The sequence below is a fragment of the Euprymna scolopes genome, chromosome 16 (genome assembly GCF_053919585.1).
Source record: "Euprymna scolopes isolate OS-2025 chromosome 16, ASM5391958v1, whole genome shotgun sequence".
In the NCBI taxonomy this organism is placed as follows: Eukaryota; Metazoa; Mollusca; class Cephalopoda; order Sepiida; family Sepiolidae; genus Euprymna; species Euprymna scolopes.
The window spans coordinates 73,575,835-73,600,703 of NC_136497.1; positions in this window are offsets into that span (position 1 = coordinate 73,575,835).

Genomic DNA, 24,869 nt, shown 5'->3' on the forward strand with positions numbered 1-24,869 from the left:
TCTCTACTTACTTGTCTCTCTACAAGGCTGAGTATAACACCATGTTGATTTTTAATCTGAGGAAAATCCAGCTCTAACAAAAAAAAGAACTCTTGATTGAATCAAAATTAATAATTGTCTCTAGAACGATTCATCTCTCATCGAAAGAGAATAGAATAAGTGAACTGTAGTATCAGAACAGATATTACTATTTACTCGTAGTCATTTAACATATAAACACAAAAAAGATTGATTAAAGGCAAGTTGCTGTTTTAGTTTTACGTTTTAGTTTAGTTTTAATAAGAAGATATTGATAGTTGGAAGAAACGGAGATAATGAAAAGAGAAGAGTCTAAATGAAAAGATCTTTTCGTGACGACATTTTACCAAAACAAATCATCTCCATCATATATATTTATATATATCTATATATCTATAAAAGTGAAATTGTCTGTCTGTGTGTGTGTGTGTGTGTGTGTGTGTGTGTGTGTGTGTGTGTGTGTGTGTGTGTGTGTGTGTGTGTGTGTGTGCCTGTGTGTGTACATTTCCCAACAAAACTAGTCTGTCAATTTTCAGTCTACAGACTCGAGACTAGACATAAGGGGTACTAAGATTTAGTAAAATCATTTTAATCGGTGTCCGGCCAGGAATTGTGCTGTTGGTGTTCAAGGATTTTAACTCTACCGAACTCTTCCGCCAATTTTTGGTCTAAAAATTTGAAATTTAAATGTAGCTTACTTAGATGTGGATAAAACTTTTAAACTTGGTTCGATCCCAAAACAATAAATGCTAAGGGTTCAAAATTGAGGTTAAATTTACAAAAAAATTGACCTCACCTGTTGCCGCCACACATGCTTAAAGCCAAACAAATTAAATTTCGTCTCATCAGACCATAGGATATGGTTCCAGTAATCTATGGGCTTTGTTAACATATCTTCAGCAAACTGTTTACAGGCTTTCTTGTATATTGTCTTCAGAAGAGGCTTCCTCCTGGGGTGACAGCCATGCACACCAATTTGAGCAGGACAAAGATAAGTGCGTCATACCTACAGTCAAGCATGGTGGTGGGAATGTCATGGTCTGAGGCTGCATGAGTGCTACAGATATTGGAGAGTTGCATTTCATTGAGGGAAACATGAATGCCAACATGTACTGTCAAATATTGCAGTAAAGCATGATCCCCTTCCCTCCAGAAACTGGGTCGCAGAGCAGTGTTCCAGTATGACAATGACCCAAAACACACACCCAAGACCATCACTGCTTACTGAAGAGGCTGAGGGTAAAAGTGATGGACTCCCCAAGAATGTAACCAGACTTGAACCTAATAGAACATCTTTGGGGCATCCTCAAGCAGAAGGTGGAGGTGCGCAAAGTCTCAAATATCCGCCAACTCTGCGACGTAGTAACTGAAGAGTGGGAGAGCAACCCAGTGGCTACATATGAAGCTCTGGTAAACTCCACGCCCAGGTGGGTGAAGGCAGTTTTGGATAATGTTGGTGGCCACATAAAATATTGAGAGTTGACATGTCTGTTAATTTTTACAAATTTTCGTAAGGGTTGTATTCACTTTTGTTGCCAGTATAATAGGTATATTTTGAGTTATTTTTCGGGGAAAATAAATTAATTCTGTTATATATGCCGCAGACAGACTACTTTTCATTGTGTGCAAAAATCATTTTTTCAGTGTTGTCCCATAAAGAGATATACTTAAATATTTGTGAGAAGTTTACTCGCTTTTGTGATACACACTATATATATATATATATATATATATATATATATATATATATATATATATATATATATGTATATATGTATATATATATAGTGTACACTATATATATATATATATATATATGTATGTATATATGTATATATATATATAGTGTACACTATATATATATATATATATATATATATATATATATATATATATATATATATATATATATAATTTAAGAAAACTCATCCCCGGAAAACTCGTCTCCGGAAAACTCGTCTCCGGAAAACTCGTACCCGGAAAACTCGTACCCGGAAAACTCGACTCCTTTTACTAGGTAGGAAAACTGGTCTCTTATTGAATAAATATCAATTGAAAACACATTTTATGACCGTTCTTAAAGAAGATAGTATTTTTAAAAGAGAATACACATCCCATAATATTTTTTAAAAATATTTTTACTTGTTTACTGTTTTATATATATATTATAATTGTTTACTGTTGTTTTAAAAAAAAAATTAATTAATTTTTCTAAGTTCTCGTTTTCTACCTAGCTTTGAAAGTTTTTGGTCTTTCAACTTATTTTAAGGAGTTTATTTAGTTAAAAAAAAAAAAGTAATGTCGAGTATTACCTATGACCAAAAAAGGTCCGACATAAGAGGATCACGTCTTAGGAGGATAATTGCTCAAAAATAGAAAATTAAAGAAATTATTAAGGTAGATATAGTTTTAAAACGAGCCCCCCCCCCCTGTCTCTAAAAGAAAATAAATGTGTATATTTTTAGGTAATAATGCACATCCCGTAATATTTTTTAAAATATTTTTACATGTTTATTGTTTTAAAAATTTAAATTGATTTTTCTAAGTTTTCGTTTTCTATCTAGCTTTGTAAGTTTTTGGTGTTTAAACTTATTTTAAAGAGTTTATTTAGTTAAAAAGAAATAACGAGTAATGTCACACTCGACATTACTTAGTAAATAATTTTTAACAAAACATTTCCGAAAATTAAAGAAAATACTGAGGTAGATACAGTTTTAAAACGAGCCTCCCATACCTCCAAAAGAAAATAAATTTGTATATTTTTAGGTATTGCAAAAGTGCCCCCGAAATGACTTTTAAACGATACCCTCCCCTGCCCATGTTAAGAATGGCTTTCGAAATAATAACCTTATTATTTCAGCGCTGTACCAAAATTACATAAGACCGTGTTTTCTTTTAGGTTGTTTTGTAATAACACAATAATTATTTAAACTGAATTAATTATTTTAAATAAAATAATTGATTTCTTTGATAATACGTGTTTTCTTTTTTATTTTTGTTTCGTAATGACACAAAAAGTATTAAAACTAAAGTATTTTTTAAAGAAATATTTGGTTTCGTATTTCATACCTTGACTCCGTAATCAAGTTTATTTTTTTAAAGCAAGAGTTAAAAATATGTTTTAAAAATATTATAGGGGTGCATAGTCTCTTTTAAAAACAGTATCTCCTCCAAGAACGGTAATAAAATGTGTTTTCAATCGACATTTATTCAATAAGGGATCAGTTTTCTTACCTAGCAAAAAGGGGGGATTTTTCCGGGTAGAAGTTTTTCGGGTACGGGTTTTCCGGAGACGAGTTTTCCCGGGACGAGTTTTCCGGACACTATATATATATATATATATATATATATATATATATATATATATATATATATATATATATATATATACATATATATATATATATATATATATATATATGTGTGTGTGTGTGTGTGTATATATATATATATATATATATATATATATATATATATATGTTTTTATATTACAACCTCAAGTACATTAATTTCAGCAAACATTTTTCTGTTTGCCTCCTCAGGTGATACAAATCTAGAAGCGGCGAACAGAAAAATGGACAAGTTAGCAATTGAGGTTGCAATATAAAACATATCCAGCTCTACTAACGTGTTGAGCACGTTTTATCCTGCTTTTACCACTTTTACCTCTGAGTTTATATATATATATATATATATATATATACTAGCATTTCAGCCCGGCGTTGCCCGGGTGTTTGGAGGTCTATGTTGAGCAAAAAAAAAAGTGGTAGCAGGAAGGCAGGCTCGAACCCGTACCGCAAAAGAGAAAAAGAACGGGGGGGGGACTGACGTCTTTGCTGTTATGACCACCGCAAAACCGGAAGTGACGGAGGTTTAAATTAAGGCTAGACAATCAAAAGGAGAGGATGACTTTCGAAAATATCGACGAAAAAAGCGACCCCCTCTGTAGAAAAGTGCCCAGTTTAAGGGGAAGATATTTATGATCTTAACCTATTTTTCGATATTTGTCGTCTGACAGGTCCAACTTCAAAATGATACTGATCTGTTAAAAATCCGTCGCCTCTGTCGAAAGTTTTAGCGGACATGCAAACATACATACATACATACATTTATATATTGGAAACTAAAAATTTTCGAGCAAACCGATTTAAAAGCTTGGCTTATCTCTGAATACCCTTTATGCCAAATTTCAAATGTTTAGACCAGTAATTTGGTAGAGGCCGCAGAGGTCAAATTTTTTTAATACTTTGACCACTATTATGACTCCTTTTCATTTATTGTTTCGGGCTTAAATCAAGTTATAAAGTTAGATCCATGACCAAAGAACCTATATCTAAAATTTCAAGTGTTTAAACTCAAAATTAGCGGTGGAGTTTTGTAGGGTTGTCAAAGGTCAAATCGTTGAACTTTGACACCTTAATAGCCAGGTTTCTGGCCGGAAACGGATTACAAAGATGTTCCCAAATCTCAGCACCTTGTATATCAAATTTCGAGTCTATAGACTGAAAATTGACAGAGTTATTGCGTAGGGAAATGTACACACACAGACCCACAGATGCAAAGACGCACAGATAAACAGATACACAGACACGTTCACTTTTATATATATACTAGCATTTTATCGGGTGTTTGGATGTGTATCTAGAGCAATAAAAAAAAATTTTTTAACTTTGACCCCTATTATGACCCCTTAATATTTATTGTTTTGGACTCAAATGAAGTTATTAAGTTAGATACATATCCTATATCTAAAATTGTCAATTTTAAGTTTACAGAATCGAAATTTGATTTACAGGGTACTGAGATTTGGGAAAATCTTTGTGATCGGTTTTCGGCCAAAAATTTCGCTGTTAAGGGGTCAAAGTTCAACGATTTGACCTTTGAGAACTCTACCAAACTCCTCCGACAATTTTGGGTCTACACACTTGGAATTTTAGATATAGGTTCTTTGGACATGGTCTAACTTAATAACTTGACTTCAGCCCAAAACAATACCAAACACCTCCGACAATTTTTCAAGCGTTTAGACCCAAAATTGTCGGAGGAGTTTGGTAGAGTTCTCAAAGGTCAAGACTGAAAATTGACAGAATTATTTTGTAGGGAAATGTACACAGACAGAAACACATACAGACGGACACTTTCACTTTTATAGATATATAAATAGATATATATAAACTCAGGGGTAGAAGTGGTGAGAAGTCTTGACTGTTATTTGAGCGGGTGGGTTTACATCCCTGCTTGAGGCAGTTGCCTGTCTAGCCGCACTTATGAGCTGTGACACTGCGAAACAGTACTGTATGTGGATGATTATATATATATATATATATATATATATATATATATATATATATATATATTTGTAGTCATTGACATACAGTCATGTTTCGTTGTATCACAACTTATCAATGCCGCTAGACTAGTGCCTCTCCCAAGCCTAGAAACATCGTGTTGACAGTCAGCAGTTCTACCAATCGACCCATGGGAGCGGAGCCCGTAAATAATTTCGCCAAATGTCTATTTAAAAAAACATCCGTCCACCACTTGTACAGTACTCTAACCACATATTTTATAAACAAAGAGCGAGTGTCGCATTTTTCAATCAATTAAGTAGCGGGTGAGATTACTTACAACTGTGCTCTACCCAAAGAGGGGGGCTTGAAATATTTGTAGTCATCGACATACAGTCCTGTTTCTTTTTTTTTTTTTTTTACATGGGGATCACCACTTATCTAGGCCCAGGAGCCACTCGAGGATAAGGGTTATTGTGTGTACAGTAATCAATGGGATAGTATCGTAGTAATAGTTAGTATTGGGGATTTGATAAAGTGTCATTACTTAAGGGGGCAGTTCATCAAGAATTTGTTTGTGTTGGACTTGAAGACATTCAAGTTGAATTCGGGGGCGGGGGGAACAGGCAAGTAGCAGAGAGTTCCATAGCCGTGCAGTTCTAAGAAAGAAGCTTTGTTCATCGAATCTACGTTTTGATTTAGGCACGGATAAAGAGTGGGGAAAATTATTGACAGTGGTTTCAGCTAGTCAAGTGTTTTTCATGAAAGATTGGCGAGGGGGGACCAGAGAATGGAGCTCAGACGAGCACTTGCCATGGAAATAACGATAAAACAGAGACAGGCTCACAACGTCTCTTCTGTGGGAGAGAGGATGCAGGGAAGAGAAAGGGGCATCCCCCACTAAGCCACGAAGTCTATTTTGTACTCTGTCAAGGCAGGATAGGCGGTTTTTATCAGCTCCTGCCCAGATGTGGCAGCAGTACTCCATCCTTGGACGTACTTGGCTTTTATATAGATAGAGAATTGCATCATTAGTGAGATATCTTCTGGAACGGTAGAAGACTCCCACCATTTTCTCAGTGACCTTGGCCACACACTTGATGTACGTGTTCCCTTTCAGATCAGGCGTAAAGGTCAAACCCAGAATCTTATCAAACCATGGGGCCTCCCCTAGACGAGAGCCATTCATTTCAATCGATGGCAGATGGAGATCAGAGCGTTTATGATGTAATGATAGGAACTTGGTCTTAGATGTATTAAAGGTAACCAGTCACCTCTTTCCCCACTGAACCACACGCTGAAGATCAGAGGAGAGAGAATCAAATAGATCATTGTCATTTACGGCCTTTGATGTGTTGCCATAGTCGTGTCATCAGTATAGATGTCAACGAATGATTTTATTATGTGTTTTGGGAGATCCTTGATGTAGATCAAGAAGAGAGTTGGACCAGGATAGACCCCTGAGGGACTCCAGCATTAATACTGTGAGCCTCTGATTTCTGCCGATCAACCACTACTCTTATGAGCCTATCAGAGAGAAATGATTTAATGATATAGAAAACATTTCCAGTTATACCGTAGCTGGAAATCTTGTGAAGTAGGCCTATATGCCATACCTTATCGAAGGCCTTTGATATGTCAGGAGCAATTGCCCTAGAAATGCAGCCTTTGTCGAGAGATTCGCTAATTCTATGTGATATAACTGTTAGCACATCAGCTGTAGATCTAGCAGAACGGAAACCATATTGCATGTCACTAAAAAGGTTATTTCTGCTGAGGTGGTTGATTATTTCTCTATTTAATATGGATTCCAGCAACTTACACTCAGGAGACTTATTGGTCTGTATTGAGAGGGAGATGACTTATCACCTTAATTCTTTAATACAGGGCATACTGATGAGGTTTTCCAGAGTGTTGGAAAGCACTTCTCCTTCAGGCAACGCTTAAACAGTTTGGTAAGTATGGGGGCAAATTCTGGTTGTAGCTTCTTTAACACTATAATTGGAATACCGTCAGGGCCAGTTGCTTTACTGGAATCAAGGTTCTTGATTAGCTTGGCGACCTCACGCACAGATATTTATATGTTACCTCGTGTGTTGTGTGTTGTAGGAGGAAATACAGGGAATTGATGGCCTTCATCGCATAGGGTAGAATGAGTTCTTGGCAAATAGTTTGGCCTTACCAGATGCTGATGAGATGACCTCTGGACCATTGATAATGGTTGGGATAGAACGCACGCTTCTGTTCAGGATCCTATTTGCTATTTGCCAGAACTGGTGGGAACCAAGCCGCTGTTCAGCTACTTTGGATTTAATGGATTGAGCATTTTTTATTACTCTTGCTGGCGGTTCTGAAAGCAGCTTTAGTCTCAGTGCATCTATTACGTTAGTAGCTATGGAAAAAGTGATTTCTGTGTACAATGACAGCAGCAGATTCAAGGGAGAACCATGGCTGGCTGTTAGGTTTTTGTTGGAAATTTTTGGATGGTATGAATTGGTTTATACCTACAAGTAACCATTCGGTCGGATCTGATACTATAGAGGACACATCCTTTTTAAACATGGAATGGAGAGGTAGATCAGATATGAATGTATGTACAGAGTATCAGTATATAGTACAGTGGAGAGGTACGTCTGTCGACTTATTATATTTCATTTTTATCTTAACTGATACAATGGAGTGGTCGGAGGATCCCAGAGGAGATAAAACGGCACATGAGCATAGCTCAGGGGAAGTGGAGAGAAAAAGGTCTAGAAGGCTTGTGTAATGACCGGTAGTATCGAGCACACGGGTGGGCTCGCGAACAATCTGAGTGAGGTCATAGGCAATGGTTAAATCATGACAGAACCTCCCCACATCATCAGTCTTATTTGAGTTGGTCAGCCATTCCACATTGTGGACATTGAAGTCACCGCAAATGTGAATGTTAGTCGCGGGATGAGCAGACAGGATGTGGTCAATTTTCTCAGATATACTCTTAAAGATAGTAACTCTGCTGTTGTGGGGGCTATAGAGGGCAAATATAAATGCGGTGGTGTAAGCAAGTGCAACCCGGAAACACATATAAGATAAATTAGGGTCTTCTCTGGAGATATCCCAACCACATGGGAAGCCATCTTTGATGTAGGCACATATTCCATGACCATGGCGATCTTGGGGGTCAGATTTAGATGTTAAGTTAGAGTATCCATTTTTTTATGAACTCATCTAGGGAGGTGGTCGGCCCTATTCCAATTTCGCTTAGAAAAAATATGTCTGGTTTTGGCTCCTATAATTGGGTTTCAACCTCTGGAAGGTTGGAACGTAGACCCCTGACGTTGGAGAATGAGACATGGTAGTAGGGGTCTACGTTGGAGGATAGGGTTCTAGGTTTATTCGTGTTTTTTTTTTTTGAGATATTTCATGTTGAGGATTTTGGGATTTGTGGAACAGGTCAGCATACTTTGTTAGAGCAGTACAGAGAGGGAAAGTAAGAGAGAAAAGACGGGAAGATTTTTTTTTGTAGCACATGATAAGGTAAAGCCGTAACAATTACCCATGAGTATGGCAGTATCGCATCGAGAGGCCCCACCAGGGACTACTGCATGGTCCAGAATCCATTCACCAAATGGCAATACAGCAGCCCCAGTACTTTGCACCTGCTTATAGGACAGCCTCCTTAGTGGTTAATCCAAGGTTCGTGTCCCTGACTATCAGGCGGTTAACGTCAGCCCAGATGAAAACAATTACCTCCAGCACCCTTACTAGTGACATGGCCGCAAGGGTAGACATAGAGACAGAAAATTTCCGGCATCTCAGACTACTGTTCACGAAGTACTACCGACTTAGGAAGCAGCTTTTTCTTCACCCTTTGTCAGATACATCACTCATTTTTTGGTCAAGATCAAAGTGTAGTATCTGTTCATCAGATGCTGCACTTCTATTTCTTGTTCTCTTTCTGTGGAGGAGAAATCCTTCACGACTGAGACAATTTTTATTTTTTGTACCTTTTCTCCACGTTAAAAAACGACCCTGGTGTCTAACTCTGTCCCGTGGGGAGGCATAGTAAATAGGTACATCACTCATTGGAAATGAGGACTGGGGGACAAAAAAGGAGAAGCGCGAGTTACTGGAGCTGCCGATAACACATCCACTGTATTATCTACTCTCCATAAAAAAAGGTAAGAGGGACTTCTTACTATCTACTTAGTATAAGTCCTTTGCCAGTTAAGGATAGTAATCCGTGGAAGTTTTTTTTTTCTTTGCTTTAGATACCTCGAGGTAGAACCTTCCGGCTTCACCTTATGATTAAGTTCCGTTAATGGGAATTGTGAAGTCAGCTTATGTTTTTTGGATTGGAGAATGTTATTTAAGTACTGGTTTAGTGTAGTACCAGGTATAATTGACAGAAAAGATTTAAAAACAAGAAAATTAGCAGAACAGGATAAGTAGAGTTAAGTTGTTTCGAGGTTTAAGTCAAAAAATGCAATAAGAAAAAAGAAAAATCTTTCGTTGTAATACAACTTATCAGTGCCGCTATATATGTATATATATATATATATATATATATATATATATATATATATATATAACTACTTCATTTACTCACATAAACCTAATATACGAAAGTATAGATTTATGCGTAGACTTTAAATATTTACTTCAAAAGTGCTTAATACGTAGGTAGAGCTAGTTGGTAAGTATGGGGGCAAATTCTGGTTGTCGCTTTTATATATATATATATATATATATATATATATATATATATATATATATATATATATATATATATGCAGCGTGTCCAAAAAGTCACTAAAGGGTTTCTGATGATGTCTTTCTGTTATCTTAATACAATCTGACATTGATAAATGTTTTTAAAAAATGCAAAATAAAAACAATCTTTATTTATAAAAAAAATTCATGTCTTTTAAGTGTTTCCTATTTTCAGCTTTCCATATTTGTGCTCTTTCCAAAACATTATTCGTGACAGATTGCAGAATCTCTGGATTGAGATTTCACTCCATTATTTTGTTCTTGATGTTTTCCTTCAATGCTTGCAGGGTTTGGGATTTGTTAACATAGTCTCTTTCTTTAAGATTACCCCACAAAAAAAAGTCAGGGCTAGTCAAGTCTGGGAAACGTGGTGGCCATTTGACATCGCCATAGCGAGAGATCAAAATCGTTGCCTGATTTTAGTAAAAGAATTTCACAATTTGCGTACGTTATTCAATTAATCCATGATTAATTTCCAATAGATTATCTGTAAAATACCTGTAATAGAGAAAAATACACATTAATGGTACAATTACAAAGATTTTCAATACTTCAGTGGCTTTTGGGGAAAGCTTTATATAACAAAGAAATTAAAAATGAGTTTCATAAATTAAAGGATTGGTATTAATAAAAAGTGAAATATAATTGAACAAACATATTTCCATTCATAATAGGTTAGTGCAAACACAATGTAGGTTTTATCAGAATATATACGTCAAAAACGAGATATTATTTTTCCACCAACCTAATATATATATATATATATATATATATATATATATATATATATATATATATATATATATATATATATATATATATAGGAAATTTATTACTGTGAGTCCAGAATGAGTTTACATATTGTTTCAGCTAGAGGAAGATTCTCAGAGAGAGGAAATATCCAACTAGCATCGTCAGAATTCATAGATTGTCCATCTATGAATTCTGACGATGATATTTGGATATTTCCTCTCTCTGAGGATCTTCCGCTAGCTGAAACAATATGTAAACTCATTCTGGACTCACAGTAATAAATTTCCTATATACTGCTCTGACTACACATCTACACATTGAGCACTCTAGTCCGGTTTTTTTACCCACTGGTATATATATATATATATATATATATATATATATATATATATATATATATATATATATATATATATATATACAGAGAGAGAGAGAGAGAGAGAGAGAGAGATTTTGTTTATTTGGGTTTGTTTACGACACTTCTTCAATGAATTCCATTATTTATACAGAAGGGCATTTTTCCCTAAATGCGAGTTGGGAATAATTTTCCCTTTGACCAATTTGGTACCCTCAAAATGGGGAGCGGCATATGTATTTTTATTTTAAATATAATTATCCACTGACACGTGTTTCGTCGTCTACGACTAATCAGAGTGGCTGAATCTAGTGAAGTTCGAAATCGGGACCCCATGGTAAGAAGCCTAAACCTCTTCCACTGAGTTATCTCGCACAACTCCTGGATGTATTGTGTTTATTTGTTTTTGTTTTTGTTTTTGTTTGTGTTATATATATATATATATATATATATATATATATATATATATATATATATATATATATATATATATATGGTGCCCGGAAAACTCGTCCCCGGAAAATCCGTACCCGGAAAACACGTACCCGGAAAATTCGTAGCCGAAAAACTCGCCCCTTTTTGCTAGGTAGGAAAACTGGTCCCTTATTGATAATATCGATTGAAAACACATTTTATGAGCGTTCTTAGAGAAGAAATTATTTTTATCTCTTGTTTTAAAAAAAATAAAGTTGATCACTGAGTCAAGATACGAAAAACGAAACCATATATTTATTTAAAAATAATTTAGTTTTAACACTTTTTGTATTATTACGAAACAAAAATAAAAAAGAAAACACGTATTATCAAAGAAAGAAATTATTTTATTAAGAAGAATTAATTTAGGTTAAAAAATTATTGTGTTATTACGACATAACAAAAAAAGAAAACACAGTATTATGTAATTTAAATTTAGGAAAAATCGTCCCCAGAAAACTCGTCTCCGGAAAACTCGTGTCCGGAAAACTCTTTTCCGGAAAACTCGTACCCGGAAAACTTATCTCCTTTTGCTAGATAGGAAAACTGGTCACTTATTGAATAAATATCGATTGAAAACACATTTTATGACTGTTTTTTGAAGAAGATATTTTCTTTAAAAGTGAATACATATCCCATAATATTTTTAAAAAATATTTTTACTTGTTTACTGTTGTTTTAAAAAAAATTAAATTGATTTTTCTAAGTGTTCGTTTTCTTTGAAAGTTTTTGGTGGTTCAATCTATTTTAAAGAGTTTATTTAGTCAAAAAAAAAAAACAAGTAATGTAGAGTGTTACTTTTGCACAAAAAATGTCCGATATGAGATAATCGGTGCCGGGAAAACTCGTCTCCGGAAACTCGTCTCCGGAAAACTCGTCTCCGGAAAACTCGTCCCCTTTCGCTAGGTATGAAAACTGGTCCCTTATTGAATAAATATCGATTGAAAACACATTTTATGATCGTTCTTGAAGGAGACATTGTTTTTTTTTAAATAGACTATAGCTCCTCCCCCATAATATTTTTTAAAATATTTTTACTTGTTTAATGGGTTTTTTTTGTTTTGTTTTTTTAAATAAAATCGATTTTTTAAGTGTCCGTTTTTTACCTAACTGGCTAAGTTCTTAGTGGTTTCACTTTTATAAAGCGTTTATTATTACTATAACATATTTAAATTGTCAATTGGGGAGAAAAAAAAAGTTTTCAACTTTTTTACAAACTGATTGTTAAAGAACATTAATGGGATATTCAATACCTGTGTATCTCGTATTGATATCAAATGATATCCCCAGGAACTTTTAAGTAAATTGTAGCAAAAAAAAGGAATTAAAAACTTCTTGCATTGATTTAGCATTGGTAGAAAACCAAAAATATATTACAGTTGCATCATATAATACTTACCTGGCACAGCCTAAGTAGTCTATATGCATACCAATCACATGTACTGTATATTGTTTGACAGAATCTTAGACATTTTGAGGGTTATGAACAACCTTACATCTGCCGGACTAAGGTATAGTTCTTGGCATTCGGATAAATATCCACCTTCCCAGGTCGTTGCTTCACGTATTTTGGGTAGAATATGTTTATCGCTTACTGCCTGTGGCGCCTCTATCGGGGATAAATTAAAAATAAAAACAAAAAACAAAGCCAAAGTGTGCCTCTTTCATGGACACTGACTTGACTTCCCCACGTTCCGACCTTGTGTTAGATCTTCCTGCGGTGGGAAGGAAATAGCACACATGTTATACATCTCAGTTTTTTGGGTCAAACAAATCAAGGTTGATTAGTTAAAAGCGAACAATACGGGCTGATATAGGATTATCATTGTACCTATTTACTATGCCTCCCCACGGGACAGAGTTAGACACCAGGGTCGTTTTTTAACGTGGAGAAAAGGTACAAAAATAAAAATTGCCTCAGTCGTGAAGGATTTCTCCTCCACCGAAAGAGAACAAGAAATAGAAGTGCAGCATCTGAAGAACAGATACTACACTTTGATCTCGTCCCGAAGGCCAACCCCCAATATTAAAGTAGCCCCAATTGACAAATACGTATAAATGCAAGAGGCACCTTAACAAGAACGAGCCTCTCTCTACCCAGTCGTTATTTTCATAGCAAGTGCTCATCTGCGCTTCCATTTATAGTCCTCTGGCCAAAATTTCACAAAATCACTTGTGTAGCTACAACCACTCTCAACAATTTTCCCACTCTGTATCCGTGCATAAATCTAATTTCATTTCAAATTCGATGAACAAGGCCTTTTTTTTTAGAACTGCCGGTCTATGAAACTCTATTCTGCTGGCCGGCTTTCCATGGTGGTCTTCAAGCCCAATGTAACCAAGTTTTTCTTGAGCTGTCCGTTCCACCATAAAGGATCACTACACTCTGGTCTCAGGGACTACTGTACACCCATTAGCACTTATCTATGAGGGACCTTTATGCCTTGGTAAGTGGTGACTGCCTTTTAAAAATAAGTGCACTAGCTGAAACGATATGAACATTACATTGACTACAATGAGAACATCAAATCGAAACATTAAAAAAAAAAACAGATATTTTTACTCAGTTTGCCATAAATGAAATCTAACACCAACGAAGTGGATTTAAAATTTAAATTTTTGAAAGGATTTTATTAATCGCTCTCTTATTGTTAATTTAAGCGACAATGTTTCTTATTTCAAATTTAAATGTTACGGTTTATTCTTCTTATTTATTTAATTAGATTATTTATAATTAAAAAAAAAGGTTCAGTGCCGAAATAATTGCGTTTAATTCAAACAAAAACAAAAAACGCAGAACAAACACTAACTCATTTGAAATCAAAAGAGCTTAATTAACAATCAATTTATTCTTTGTTTTTGGGGGGTTTTTTAATTTCATATTTTAATCACATTTTCCATTTTTCTTTATCTTAATTTAATTTAGAAACGAAAACACGGCGACAATTATAAACACACGAAACGCATTAAGGGGAACGAATGTAAGTTGACAAAGGGCGCCATCATGCTTTCGTGGGCGCCTTGCTTGTATCAGAGTCGCCAACGCTACGGAATGACTTTTTGAAAAAAAAAAAAAAAAAAAAACCTTTTTCAAATTGAATTAAATATATCCTCCCCATCTCCCCTTCCAAAATGATGTTAATAAAGTGTACTTAGTTTTTTGGGTTCGCATACGAAGATTTATGATTCTCTTTGATTTATGAGCACAAATGAACCGTAGTACTTGACATTTGCTATTAAAATTTAATTCAAGCTGCGTATGTACTTACTAATCGGCAATTCAAAGTCACTTAATTATAAGTAACTGTACCTTAATAAAATATTGAAAATAATAAGTGAAAAATATAAATGACCGCACAATAAGCTCAAAACAAAACAAAAAAAAAACATTTTTAAAGCTAAGATGTCGTATTCATCACGGTTATGTCCAAAAATTCAGTACAGAAAGTTAAGACACCGGTTTACCTAAATATGGAATGGAAGGCTCTAAGCATGAAACGAAAAACGAAACCATTTTTTTTCACAAAGGGGCCACCACTTATCAAGGCCCGAAGGCCACACCAGGATAAGGGTTATTCAGTGTACAGTAGTCAATGAAATAATTTCTTAGTAAACGTTAGTAGTAGAAATTTGGTAAATTGGATTATTTAATGGTCATCAAGAATTTGTTTACGTTGGACTTGAAGACAACTAAATTGTAGTCAGCTGGAAAACAAACTAACGGAAGAGAGTTCTACAGGCGTGCAGTTTTGAGAAAGATGCTTTGCGCATGGAATCTACGTTTCAGTTTAGGCACAAATAAAGAGTAGGGAAATTATTGATAGTGGTTTCAACTAGACGAGTGTTTTTCGTGAAAGATTGTTGTGGAGGGCATAGATTGGAGCTCAAACTAGTACTTTTTAAAATGTTTTTTAATACATTTTCACCTCAGAGAAGGCACATTGCCACTTTGGTGTAGGGGGCTACTATTAGGGGTAATATCTACTAGGGTAGTATGTAGGGATTTGGGCAGCAAGATGTCTGTTCACGTTACCCTTGAACTTCTGCACGTCAGTACAGTTGGGGAAGCAGGGACCCGGAATGGAATTCCAAAGTCTAGCGTTTCTGGGGAAGAAAGTACTGGAATAGAAAGATCTTTTACATCTAGGGATCTCTACTGTGTGGGGGTGAGATTTAGTTTCCTGTCGGGTTTGTCGAGGATGTTTACGTCGTGGGGACACAAGTGCTTGCAGTTCGTCAAAGCATTCTCCATTAAAATACTTGTAGAACAGGCAGAGGGGTGCAACATTTCGTCGATGGGACAGAGGCTGGAGCTTAGATGCCAGTTCAGGGCCTATCAGATTGGCGACTCTCTTTTTGCCATGGAAATAACGATAAAGCAAAGACAGGCTCGCAACGTCTCTTCTGTGGGAGAGAGGTTGCAGGGAAGAGAAGGGGCATCTCCCACTAAGCCACGAAGTCTAGGTCTTGTTTTAGCATGAAACAAAAAAAAATAATTAACTTAAATATTTTTTAATATTTAAAATATATTCATATAGATATATATATATAATTTTTAAAAAGTAATATATTATTTATGACAAAATTTGATGTATTCATTTATCGAAACGGTTTTTATGGAAATATTTAAAAAAATATATATTTTTTTTTGATAACACAAGAAGTGTAAATAAAAAACTTTCATGAATTATTTATGAGAAAATTCTGTGATAAAACGTGTGAAAGACATAAATATATTATTTCAAAAAGACACCATTTCTAGAAATATAAATAATAAAAGTTTTCATTAGGTTTTTTTCATGATAACGCAAGTGACAAAACAAAAATAATATTTATAGAAACGTGAAAAAAATAAAAAGTTTATTATTTTTTGTTTCGTAATAGCATAAGAAGTGTTTAAACTAAAAAAAATGTTTAAATAAATTATTTCCATATGGTTTCGTATTTCGTTTCATGTTTACCGATTCCATTCAATATTTAGGCAAACAAAGTCTACTTCCGGCGTCTTAACATTGCGTACTGAATTTTTGGGCATAAGCCTTCATCAGATCTTTACGAGATTGAGTACTAATAAAAATCTAGACTGCACATAACCTGTTTGTTTGGTAAGTATTTGTTATATATATATATATATATATATATATATATATATATATATATATATATATATATATATATATATATATATATATATATGCCAATTAAACTACACAGAATATTCTGGGTTTCATCCAGGCTAGAATTCGTCAAGTTTATGTGAAGAATTGTGGTTATCTCCTGTTTTAACATACGCACATTCTATTGAGTTGTTAATTAGCCAATCAGCTTCCTCGTTTCCACCGCGCTCCTCCTAATCAGCCAATGAGCAAACACTATATATATATATATTAGCAAAATCCCAACCTTAACATTTGACCTTGAACTTGAACAATTGTATGCCCCAGACCTAGGTCTGAGACTATCATAATATCAGGTTTGGTCATGATCAGTTCAGAGATGTGGGTTGTAGGAGAGTATATATACATAGGATATGCCCTTGATCTCCCACCGTAACCTTAGGTTGTAGACTATCATCATACCAAGTTTGGTCATGATCGGTCCAGTGGTGTCGGTTGTAGGAGAGTACACATACAGAGGCTATGACCTCGACCATTGACATTTTAGCCTGTTAAAAACAGACAAACGCTATAGATCGTTGACTAAGAATAAGTGCCTATGCCAAATTGATAGTTGAACATGGTTAAATTTGTGCTCATCTTTAATTAAATACTAATCCGTATTAATCCGTAACTGTGCATCGAATGGATAGCATAATAGTTAGTTCGCTGCACCCTATCATAACAAAGGTCCATGCAAAATTCTAACCAAATCGGCTTTGTAATTTCCAAGAAACCTCCTAGAGTAAATGTGGTATTGTAATAGCCAGTTTATATTAATCCTTAACTGTGCATAGAGCGCATACCATGATACGTCGTTCTCTGCACCTTATCATAATAATTATTATGTATTTGAGGCAACGGCGAATAAGAATATACCATCCTTGTGGGTATTTCTTTTGTAGTTTTTGAATTTTAGCTTAACATACACACAGACAACTCTTCTTTATCTAATAGATAAATATATTTTTTCTGTGGAGGCTGTTTCAGTATTTTGAAGCAATGGCTACAACTTGTAAGGATTACTGTACAATGAGTTTCTTGTGAAGCAAGGGTTTCACAATCCTCAACTACACTTAACCTGAACTGACATTTCTTGAAATTGAACTCAGTGGCAAGGGGAAATCCAGGGCGACCGAAAAAAATATCAGAATAAGGTTTTAAGGATAGTTGATATTTTATATTTTAACTTCTAGACAAGTTGAACAACCAAGATCTGACAATCTAGTCTATTCAATTATTCCGTCTTTCACTGAAGGGGAGGGGGTAAATGGGTTCATGCCTTTTCCAATGTTACTAATAAAATTAAATGAAGTAAACTTAACAGTGAATGAAGACATGAGCATGCGAAAGAAGTTATAAACAGAAGAAAACTCAAGAAAACTTCTTGGTGACCTCTGGTCTTTTAGAGAAGAAGCGGAAGGAAAATGGGGGTAATTTAAGACGCATGTTGTGCGCTCGCCTTTTCTTTATGTTTCAGGTCCCTTAAATCGGACCGTTTTTAATTAAGGACCATGCTACAAAAATAAAATAATAATGGAAAAACAAAAGTAAAATCCACTTTAAAAGTGTGTTAGAGAATATTCCTGAGAGACAACGAGAAAAACGTTCTGGCGTGTCAGTTTAGTTGTTTTTGTTTTTAGGGGTCGGGCTGCAGTTGTAGAAAGCCTTTTTGCCGAAAGGTCTCCGAGGTTAGAATTGGTAAATGGAAGGGTGGAAGCACCATTTCAGACCACTCAGTGCAATTTGCGTTCTTTTTTCCCTTTTTCTTTTGTTTCTAAAGCATACCAACAGATAAAGAACAGACTCTTGAAAAGATATTAATTCCATGTGTGCAACACAGCATCGAGGGATAGCTAAAACCATTAGCCCTGGGCTATCCTTATTAACCCCATCATATATATATATATATATATATATATATATATATATATGTGTGTGTGTGTGTGTGTGTGTGTGTGTGTGTGTGTGTGTGTGTGTGTGTGTACATATACTAGAAGAATATCCATCATAAGACGGGGAAAGTTAATTTCTCAAACAAAACTTTTTTGTACAATGTATATATATATATATATATATATATATATATATATATATATATATATATATATATATTCGAATTTATCCCCTGGTGCTAATCGTGACCCTGCACTGAAGATTCCCGAAAGGAAGAAACACTAGTGTCTGTAGGTATTTAATTATTATAGTAAATAATTATGTCAGCCTATTTAAGAAACTCGTTTCTTATCGCTGAGCACTTTCAGTTGAATTAAGTCGGTAAATTTAGCTCTAATGCATAGATCATCATATAATGATTAGATTACTCTGACTGGCGTAAAGATCATTTAAACAAAAAAAGTTTAACTTGAACGTTATTTCACGCCGTTAACGGTAGCCGAATGGATACAGTCCTTGCTAATCAAGCCGGAGATGACTTGTGTCGCCGGGTTCTAATACAGCGACTGCTGCTAATCGTGACACCCTGCACTGACGATTCCCAAAAGGATGAAACACTAGTGTCTGTAGGTATTTGATCATATATATATATATATATATATATATATATATATATATATATATATATATATATATAATTGGACAAATGGACTATCATAAAAAAATAAGTCTTATACTTCAGGCTCTAAGTCATGTCGCCCTTGCACAACCGAAGCTATAACTATAATTACTTCCCCTCAAAGTAACACTATAATAAATTGTAAAAACGAACTTATCTCTTTCTGTAAACATAAGTCTAAATTTAATTATGGTAATTTTGAAATTGCATAGTTATTACTTTAACCTTTCAGATAGATATATAATTTTTCTTTAACATTATCGCTTTTTTCTGCATACTTTTTAAATACTTTATAATTTAATAATCCTTTATTTTAATTCTTTATTTCGTCTTTGCTTGATCGTTTTTTTATCTGCAATTTCAGTTTTAGTCTTTAAATATTCCTATCTATCTAATATATCAATTTACCCACACATTCATATTCTGTATGTATATTTACTTATATTTTACTATATGCATTTACTTAGATACTTACTTGCTTTATCCGGAATTTGTATATACCGGCAATCCTCTCCCCTTAAAAAAAAATTATTTTTTTATTTTATATTTTATTTATTTATTTATTTATTTATTTATTTATTTATTTATTCCCATTTAGTGTCTTTTAACAACTCTTGCTGACATTTCCTTAAGTAATAACCTGTACATTTCAGTTGACCTATTTTTTTGCCCTATATTTTTCGCGCCTTTAAACATAATTTTCTCTGGGTTTTTTGACATTTGCTTTTCTATTTTATATTTAATTCTATCACCATTTAATTTTTTTCTCCTCTTCTTCCCTGATCTTTCTTAATAACATTATGCCTCGGCAGCCGTGTCAAACGTATATCTTATTTTTCTTTTATTAATATTATTGGAATTTTTTCCCTTTTTCCTTGTACATATTTGTAAATTATTCCATGGATTTCGGCCTTTTGAATTATTTTGGATCATATTCCAATTACGTGATTTCCTTGGATTTTACTTGTGCGAATGGAATTTCAATTAACTTTCTTGGATTTATATTTTTGGATTTTACCGTCATTGGATAATTTACCTTTCACCAGACTATCCATTCACGTGAAATCACTTTTTTCCTCGCCAAATTCCCTCTGCTTCACTTTTTGTTATCAAGTAAGATCTTTGACTTACTTGCAGTTTCATCAAATACTTTTGTATACAAAATCCAATCCCGCATTTTACTAATTCTTACCCTCTGATGAGAAGGAAAGTATTTCTTCGAAACTCCGCGGATAAAGGACTATCCACTTATCAAGTGTTTCCTTTTCAGATTAAATATGTTTTTAACTCTTTTTCGAAGTGTTTTTTAACATGTTTTATTAACGGTTTGCTCTTATATATATATATATGTTTTATCTATATATATATATATATATATGTTTTATCTATATATATATATGTTTTATCTATATATAGGTTTGCTCTTATATATATATATATATATATATGTTTTATTAACGGTTTGCTCTTATATATATATATATATATATATATATATTTGTGTGTGTGTGTGTGTGTGTGTGTGTGTGTGTGTGTGTGTGTGTGTGTGGATATGTACATGTATAAAGATCAGAAACAGCTCAATATACTAAATCAAGCAATTAAAGAAACACGGAAAAATTGATGATGAAAAAGAAACAGCTGAATCAATTACAATATTTACTTATCCATCAAAAATTCAAGTAAAGCAGTGGTTGTCTTGGATGTGTGTTTTGGGTTATTGTCATGCTGGAATAAGAGCTTCGCATGAAGCCACTGAAATGCTTGTCCACTCTTCAATTACGACGACCTGGAACTGGTGGATATTTGAGACTTTGCGCACCTCTGCCTTCTACTTGAGGATGCCCCAAAGATGTTCTATTGGGTTCAAATCTGGACATGCTTGGCCAGTCCATCACCTTTACCCTCGGGCTCTTCAGTAAAGCAGTGGTTGTTTTGGATGTGTGTTTTGGGTCATTGTCATGCTGAAACACTGCTCTGCGACCCAGTTTCTGGAGAGAGGAGATCATTCTCTGCTGCAGTATTTGACAGTACCTGTTGGAGTTCATGTTTCCCGCAATGAAATGTAACTCTCCAATATCTGCAGCACTTATGCAGCCCCAGACCGTGACATTCCCACCACCATGCTTGACTGTAGGCATGACACTCTTATTTTTGTACTCCTTAAATTGGTGTGCATGGCTGTCATCCCAGGAGGAAGCCTCTCCTGAAGGCAATACACAAGAAAGCCTGCAAACAGTTTTCTGAAGACATGTCAACAAAATCCGTAGATTACTATGGTCTGATTAGACGAAATTTAATTTGTTTGGTTCTGATTGTCTTAAGGATGTGTGGTGGCGACCAGGTGAGGAGTACAAAGCTAAGTGAAGAAACTAAGGGTAAAGGTGATGGACTGGCCAAGCCTGTCTCCAGACTTGAACATCTTTGGGGCATCCTCAAGCAAAAGGTGGAGATGCATAAAATCTCAGATATCTGCCAGCTCTGCGACGTTGTAATTGAAGAGGCAAAGAGCATTCCAGTGTCTACATGTGGAGCTCTGGTAAACTCCATGCCCAGGAGAGTAAAGACAATTTTGGATAATGATGGCGCGCACACAAAATATTGAGAGTTGAAATGTTGTATGTTAATATTGACAACTTTTCGTAAGGGATTACTCACTTTTGTTGCCAGGAATTTAGCTTATAATGGCTATATTTTGAGTTATTTTGAGGGGGGAAATTTAACTCTATTATATATGCTGCAGACAGACTACTTTTCATTGTGATAAAAATCATTCTTTTTTCAGTGTTATCCCATGAAGAGATATACTTAAATATTTGAAGAAATGTGAAGGGTGTACACACTTTTGTGATACACTATATATATATATACACTGTATATATATATACACTGTATATATATACACTGTATATATATATACACTGTATATATATATACACTGTATATATATATACACTCTGTATATATACACTGTATATATATATATATATACACTCTATATTTATACACTGTATATATAAACACTCCATATTTAGTTATATATATACACTATATATATATATATATATGCTGTATATATACACAGTATATATATACACTGTATATATATAAACACTCTATTTATATATATATATATATATATATATACAGTATATATACACGATATATATATATATATACAGTATATATATACACTGTATATATAGGTTCTGTATTGCATTATGTTCATATTCATCTCCATGTTTTATTTTAATTTTCTTTTTAACATTCTAAGATTTTCCTTATATTTGAAACATGACTCATTTCAACTCTTCTGATGAGAAGCATTAGGCTTCGAAATCTTTAGGTATAAAGAACATTCATATCTCCTCCTATGATGTTTTGTTCCTCCTTGAACTGACATAACTCCATATATATCCATATTTACTTTATCTTGTCTTTAACTTTTTTATATGCTTATGATCCATCCCAAGTGTAGAGTTTTTCAGATCTTGATAAATTTCCGTTTAAATAATCTTCCTATATTCTTTAATCACCTATGCTATATATATATATATATATATATATATATAAATATATATATATATATATATATATATAAAGAGAGAGAGAGAGAGAAAGCAGGAGGAAAAGAAAGGGAGAGAAAATAAATATAAATTAAAGAAAGAGATAAATAAAAGAAGAGAAATAGATATAAAAAATAATTATAAATAAAATATACAGACAAAACAAATATAGATTTGTAGTAACATTAAACCTTCTAGTCTCTCAAGTTCATAGCTCCACAGCTGGATCCAGTGTGTTTGAGATCATCAGAAGAGGACCACGGGACGCTGTTTTGGGCTCTCTCTCCCTCTCTCTCTCTCTCTCTCTCTCTCTCTCTCTCTCTCTCTCTCATCATTACAATGTATAACCTCTCTTCACTGCCTGATGCTGTGCCATACCGCTTCTCGCCTAATGTCCCCTTTTAGCAACTTCCTTCTAACAAGATGTCATCATCCCTATTTAGCCATATAAATAGCAACGTCTTCTCTGCTGTTCTTTGCACGTCTTCTTTCAATTGTTTAATCTCAGTATGAGAGAAACGCAGTACCTTCATACAAAAGTGGAGAAGCGTTCGATCAACATATCCTCTCGCTCCAACCCCCAAGTGACTGAAACTTAGTTTCCACCCTTGTTGTTCACATCTCTCATTCAAGCTCGCATATCTCCTTTCTTTCCTCTCCCCCTGTGGCATCAAAAGTTGACTCCCAAGGTACTGTTAACTCTAGTAGGTGGACCATCTTCTTTTTCTCAGTCCATTTTACAATGTCAGGTTTTTGAAGTTTCGCTACGATGGGAAAAACAAGAAATTCATCAAGATCTGAAGCAATTTCACATCTTTTATCAGCTTGCTTCATTCGATTCCTCGCGATCCTTTTGACTTTTCTTCTGCTTTTTCAAATTTCACCTCTTTCAATACTTCATTCTGTGGTAGCTTTCCGTCATTGATCTCATCCAGTTTAGTTTATTTTTAAACGCATCACTAATAACTCAGGGAACCTAGTTGTGTCTGTATGTTAACCTACCACCCTTTAGACTAAGCTTGCAGTGTGCCTGGATGTGCTTGAGCGTGCCATGCTGCCTACATTTGCAGCTACTGTCATCTGTCCTCGACCAGCTAATGAGATTTACTGGTGAAGGCATTGCATGGTAGGTTGACCTGATCAGGAAACTGGTTCTTGCTGGCTCTCACTTCTTTCAACTATCGTTTCTTGCCATGCCAAACATTGACCGGCGCACAACCTACTAGATACAATCAACCTTTTTCACTTCCTTCACTATTGCATCCCTTTTGTCTTTGGCTGATCTACTCGTAAATGATTTAAAGTAGTTGCCCATAAAGCATGTTCGTTCTGCTTATGTATGTTTCTATGTCTAAGAATTGCCTTTGCTTCATCTGCTGCATCTTCTGCCTTCCATCTGCATCCAGTTTTCACAAGTGGTCGATCATCTTTGATTTTGCGATCTTTTGAATACCCTAGCATCATGAGTGATTTCACCTTTCCAGCTTTCTACTCCTCAATAAGTGATGTTATGGGCAACAGAAGGAGGATTTCTTTACCATACAATGCTGAATTGTTAATGCATTTTGGTAGTCCTAACCACCTCCTCGTGTATGCTCTGCATTTATTTTCAATCATTTCCACTCTACATTTATTCGTCAGTTCAATAAGGAAAAGTGCAGTGATTAGAATATTATAAAGACTCTTGATACCATGGCATTTCGAAGCCCGATGTTTATCGCCAGAAATGTCATTACACCAAGAGTTTTTATAGTATTCTAATTGCTACATGTTTTCCTTATTGAACTGATGAATAAATTTAATTATATATATATCAATATTGTCTTTATTATTGCTATAATGCATTCACTAATGTTTAGCTTTATATATCCTGACATCTCCCTATATAAAGTTTACCCGATTTCTATATAAATCTACTCGCTATATATATAT